General features: G+C 48.8%; 1 long non-coding RNA gene across 1 annotated transcript in view; it reads left to right on the top strand.

The window, feature by feature from the left end:
• The first annotated feature begins 2,090 nt into the window (after positions 1 to 2,090).
• Positions 2,091 to 6,140, top strand: part of LOC144148702 (uncharacterized) — an 8,720-nt gene continuing 4,670 nt past the window's right edge. The window contains exon 1 of the long non-coding RNA XR_013318032.1: positions 2,091 to 2,241. This is a non-coding gene — a long non-coding RNA (uncharacterized LOC144148702). The remainder of the gene's footprint in view (positions 2,242 to 6,140) is intronic.

Genomic DNA, 6,140 nt, shown 5'->3' with positions numbered 1-6,140 from the left:
CTGTGGGAAAACAACATTCCTCCCTATCCCAGCCACAGCTACTGGCCACAGCCACAGCCACAGCCACAGCCACAGTACGCCACAGCTACTGGAGACGCCGATGTGGCCACCCGGCCCAAGCCAGTTTCCCCAATCAAAATGCCCCCCCCCCCCCCCCCCCCCCCCTCTCTCTCTCTCTCTCTCTCTCTCTCTCTCTCTCTCTCTCTCTCTCTCTCTCTCTCTCTCTCTCTCTCTCTCTCTCTCTCTCTCTCTCCCTCCCTCCCTCTCTCTCTCTCTCTCTCTCTAGAGGGGCGGTGCCAAATGTCTGGATGGAGAGGGGGTAGTGAGGTCGAAGACAGCGATAAGCAAATAAGCAGATGGAGAAACGAGGGCGCAGTGCTGAACTCCACACTACTGACTGTAGTTGCCAAACAAAAACACCAGCATGTTCGCATATTAGAAAAAATGAGGGCGAGTGCGTAAGAGGCTCCTCGCTACTGGACAGGGCACTCGATTTTTTGTCGTCCGGTGGCAGAGTGTAATCAGTTGTCGGGTGCAGTGCCTCCCACGCGGGATTGCTTGCGCGGTTAGAACATGCGACTGTCACCTTTCGACATGATATGTCATCGTGTGATTGTTGGCGTTCTTGTATAAACAAGTGTTTATTTCTAATAATCTTTCAGTTGTGAGTTGAGCGTTGTGCTCAATTGACAGTTGTGAGCACAACAATAACACCAACGCTGAACACCCAGACATGCCCTGGTTTACACCATGGCTTTTTTTGACATCGGGAACTTAAACCAACTAGACCAACAAGCCGACCTTCTTGAGAGCGGTTATTGCTCTGTATATGAGATTACAATAAGTGCTACATCCCTACCCCCCCCCCCCTTGCCGTAGCCAAACCCTACCCCTTTATACCACAATACGCAGTCACGCTGGATTCGCGCTACTGATTGAAAAGCTTTGAGTAAAACCACCAATAAAATTCTTCGACTTTTTATCATGTGGTTTAAGACCATTACGTCAAAAATTGAATTCGGTTTCCGCAAGCCGTCATTTTAAAATCGAGCTACCGTTTACACGAAACTGAAGCATCGACTTTGCGTGATTTTTAACCGGGTGATTAAAAAAAGCGTCATATTTTGCAGAAGTTTGCAGCATTTTCTTGTCTAGAAAATGTTGCAGGAATTTCGCGGTGTAATGAACCACTTTTATGCATTAAATGTCACTGGATAACATGCAAACCGCTACAAGATGACATTTTTGGTTGAACCTGAGAAGCGCCAGCTGCTGAAGAAGTGTTGGGCATTGTTTTATGCACCTTTCATTGCGCTCAAATAAGATGAACCGACCCCGCCATTCCGCACGCAGTGTAACTAAACAATTGCTTACAGGGATTCCGCGATTAAGACGTGTGTTAGCGTGTATTAATTCGCTTGTGAACACACCCTATGGCATTGCTACCCACACTATGCCCCTCCCTCTTCTGCTCCTATTGCGGAGTCAGGTACGCAGTACCGACGCCCTATTGCATTGCTTTCCTCTACACATCCTAAACTCCCGTTCAGACTTGCTGGCTGCAGGGTCACGCTCCGGCCCCGAGAAACAGTACGTCCGGATCACTGAGGCATGACCGCGAAACCCTGTCTAAACAATAAACGTCTTTTCTCTCTCTCTCTCTCTCTCTCTCTCTCTCTCTCTCTCTCTCTCTCTCTCTCTCTCTCTCTCTCTCTCTCTCTCTCTCTCTCTCTCTCTCTCTCTCTCTCTCAGAGAGAGAGAGAGAGAGAGAGAGAGAGAGAGAGAGAGAGAGAGAGAGAGAGAGAGAGAGAGAGAGAGAGAGTGGTTTTACCATCGCACCCTCTTCCACGTCTTGAAGAAGCGCAAGCTCGAACATGGACACAAGGAGGATGAAGTAGACAGACCACGGCGCTGGTTTTGCCTGAAAAATGGACAGCAGAACCAGCGCTTCGGTCTGCCCCCTTCTTCCTCCCGTGTCCTTGTCGAGCTTACGCTTCTTCAAGACGTGGAAGAAAACCACCACCACCAACGAGCCCGACTATCGATTCTTCACCGGACACCTTCGGGGCCTCCTTTCCGCGCAGGTGCTGTCGTCGTTGCTGCTGCTGTGCCTGCGCGTCCAGGGCACTTCTGGGCGCCTACATGTGGCTGCACTACGTCAGCTTCGCCTACTCGCTCGCGGGGGCGCTGCTGCTGTTGCACGGCGTCGTCACCGCCCCCGGCAGCGCCACCACCATCTTTGTGAGTTCGCCACTCGCTATACGCTGCTGTGCAAGCGCGCTAATCTTCCCGCCACAGATTACAGAGATCGATGCTGGTTTGGGGAAGACGAGACTAAACCAGTTCAGAACGCGACACAAATAGAAGTGCAGGATAATGTTCGGTGTGTTATCTTTAAAGGGGCCATGAAGACAAAATTAAACAGTGTTCGGTTTGAAGGAACCAGCCGCTGGTAACTCAATCAGCTTCGTTCTAGCCTTGAAAGAAGTTTTCAACGCGAAAGTGTTTCATTCCGGGATTCACGAAGATTTCACTTACGTCATATCCGTCATGGAGGTGACGCCAGTACAATGAAGCAAGCAGCCTGTAAAGGGTGCACCCCTGCACACAGGGTCTTCTTGCGGGGAAGCTAGTACTAAAGAGTACGTTATACTTCGGGTTGTTCGTTTTCGGGTTTTTTATTTTCAACACGAAATTGTTTTATGCCGGGATACACCAAGATTTCACTGACGTCATATCCGTCACGGAAACGACGCCAGGACACCTTTGCCGAAGCGGCCCGCCAGCAGGACGTCGCTCGCCAAGCACACGCGCAAGACAGCCCCCGACCCGCAAATCATGCTCAGCGTCAGATTTCGCTGCACATTTCACTGTCGTGTTTTGCCGATTCCCATGACAGAGGAATGAACCACAGTTTTTTTTAATCCAGAAAGCGCAAGAGACGTTGAAACACTTTGAAATTTTGAGCTACAGTGCACGTAATATTGGGAGGGGGGCCTGAATATCATCCAGCACTAAAAACATATTAATCAGTGCGTTAACTGAACGTTAGCATTGAAGTGACCCAAACAAATGAAGCCACAGGCTCCACCGCAATCGCACAGTCACGTTACCTGACAGTTGCCTCGGTTGGCGACCGCAAATCGCACTAACAAGATTCTGTGACGTCATAGTGACGTCGACGGAAAGCGGCTGGAGAGTCGGCATTGTCTCGTGAGTTTCCCCTAGTATCTCGATTATCTGTCTGACGTTTGCGATAAAATTATAATCGTGGTTATCGAAACAAAGGCAATTTTTGAAGGTACCCCGCAACACTTTTTTCAGCCTTTTTTGAAATCTTAAATGCTTGCAGAACGTAGTCACCCGACACACCCCCAGTACTTAGATTAGGGGGTCGAAAAGTACCTAAGCCAGAAATCACTGCTCTATGCCCATCAGATAACTTAGAAACTCGCTCAAACGATTTTTCGGTCCTTCCGGTCTCGGCGTTCTTCGACGGCTCGAATTACGTCGCTAAGGCATGTAGCGACTGTTGGCCGGTTTTCCTTCGGTTGCAGCAATGAACGCATTCGAAAGCAACTTTAAAAATAGAGCCACAAAACCAAAGCAGAAACGGAAGGCGTATATGCTGCGATGAGCAAACCACGCAGTGCCGCTCCGCGCTGGCGATAAATAGTTTTCGCAGGGCTTCTAGACGCGAAGGAAGGAGTGAAAGCGTTTATCCAAAGTGTTGCAGGGTCCCTTTAAGAAACAAAACTTGTATTTGGTCTTAATGCCAATTTAAAGAAGTGCTGCCTGCAGACGTAAAAAACAAAAAAACTACGTACATATGTTGTATTTTCTGCCTCTCACCCGGGCCATTTTGCGCGGACCGAAAACAAAAAGAAAGAATCCATAGCAAGATTGTCCAGGGTACTTTCTTTTCAATTTGGAATTGATTCTGCAACTACTCGTCTATTGCTTTTTCGTGTGCCCTCCCCCCTCCTAAAATTCCGCCTGCATGCGCTCGTACTGGACGTGTTAAAAGAAAGCCGGATGTTGATAGTTCAAGTTTCAATTTCTTTATTTACATCATAAGATGCGAGTTGGCTGAGGCGAAAAGTGAAAAGAGTTTCACTTGAAAGAACCCGAGCCACCATTGTACAAGGCATCAAAGAAGAGCAGGTACAGCAGTTCATCACAACATATGCTGTACATAAGCGAACATTTCAGACTATCATGGCTGTACAGTTCTCCAGGGTAGCTAAAAAGGCCCTACAAAATACACGATATGTCTTTTTTTTTTTTACAGAGACTACATGACATCATACAACCTAAGTCCACAGTGCTTGTGTACTACAAAAAAAAAAAATCAAACTGATTAAATGAGAGCACTTCACAAGTTCTAGAAGTTCCATTATGGCCTACGATACAGAAAAAAAACTTTGCGAAGATTACACGGAGAACACAATTCAATGTTTTGGCTTCTTAACCTGTTTAGTAGGTGCGAAAGAGCATAACGGAGCATTTGGCGACCATGTTCCGTGCGACAAAATGGAATGTTCCAGTAATCATGATTCCTAATACTATAAATGGGTATATTTTCTTTTAAGTAAACAAAACTGTGTGAAAGCAGATTGGTTATTACGATTGGGGGATTTGTAGCGCATCGCTAGGTTGTAAGCGTAATGCCCCAGACTAGCGGTCTCGAGGACAAGTCGTCAAGTGGACTCGTACGTGCGTTTCTAGAAGCGGACTCCTATAAACTCACGTAGCTGCAGTTCGAAACCGATGTTCAAACCCATGGATTGAGCCACAAGCGATGAATTTAAGCTTGGTAAATCGAATTCCACCCACGGCAGTTACCTGAAGGTTCAGCTAAGACATGCAGTTTCATGTTTTAGCTGGCCCGTTTGGGTGCGCTTAAGAAATAAGTCAGTGTGAGAGCAAAGTTGCGCCCTCTGGACCTACGCAGACGACGGTGTCCAAATTATTGAGTCGGTCTCACTAAACGCAAGCCCTGAGGGGCTCAGTCATGGGATAGCCGCTTTCCTGCCTGTTTTCTCAAGGGAAGAGTTTTTGTTGTTAACCACAGTCTTCCTGCGCGCCATCCCTTTTTCTGTCTTCTGAAACGCCCTGGGCATCCCGTACGCAAAGGATGAAGTTTCACCATGATGTATACTGTTGGAGACATGCTGCAAATACCCCTTAGGACTATTTTCCTAACTTGCGCCGCCGTGACTCCCGTGGTTTAGCGCGAAGGCCTTAAGGGCCTCATTCTGCGAAAAATAGTTGTTTTGCCCTGTCAAGGAAATGGCCGCCTTTGTTAAAGGAGTACGGACACGAAATTTTCGCAATATTTTTTTTCGCTCCAATGGGTGCCTACCATCCCACTGATCAAAGAATGGAACCTTAGACGGTCGATTGCAGCATAAATGATTATTCGCAGCCTCGCTTATTGGTGTCAGTTTCAGTTTCGACTGAACGAATACAGAGGGCGGCCGCATTGGCAAAAGGACTCTCGTGACGTCACCGTTCTCGTCGCACCACTGCCGGTGCACATGTGTACGCGCGCTGTTGCGACGTTGTCATCCCACCGCTGACAACCCGTTGCTGCATACGGGAAGGCGTACACGAGCCGAGCTCCGTCGCCTCCTACATGCGCGTAGTAGCGTGGTGAAGCGAGCGGCCAGCCAATGTCGCTGCCTCGAAGACCAGAAGGCGAATGCAAACTTGTTTACTTCATGGCGACAGATGGGCCGAGGCCAGACAGGAGCAATGCCCCGACGGGCGAGGTTACAGTACAGGACTCCAGCATAGTGACAGCATTGATTCACTGCTCAAACAGGAACGAACTACAGCGCTTGGTGTTCTTATTTATACCCAGGGCGCCAAGGGTCAAGTAGGCGTTCCCTCTAGATTGTGTACACGCCACGAACGTCACAGACACACACAACGCTCTTTCCAGAGTTCCTGAGCGGTCGGTAGTAGCGGCGCACGCTGAGTCCGAGAGAGTGGAAAGAAGAGGTCTCCGCAGCGGCTTCCGCGTTCTTCGTACAAGTTGAAGCATGCCTAGTCTGCCGCCACCGAAGTTTGAATCACGCTGATAGCGAGGCGCCAGCGATCCAGACATGTAGCGACGCGTTTGGCTCCGTTGGCTG

The sequence above is a fragment of the Haemaphysalis longicornis genome, unplaced genomic scaffold, assembly GCF_048455015.1.
Source record: "Haemaphysalis longicornis isolate Haplotype H1 unplaced genomic scaffold, Haemaphysalis longicornis Haplotype H1 scaffold_8, whole genome shotgun sequence".
Lineage (NCBI taxonomy): Eukaryota > Metazoa > Arthropoda > Arachnida > Ixodida > Ixodidae > Haemaphysalis > Haemaphysalis longicornis.
The sequence above is the reverse complement of the archived record's forward strand: the minus strand, read 5'-3'. Positions and strand labels throughout refer to the sequence as shown.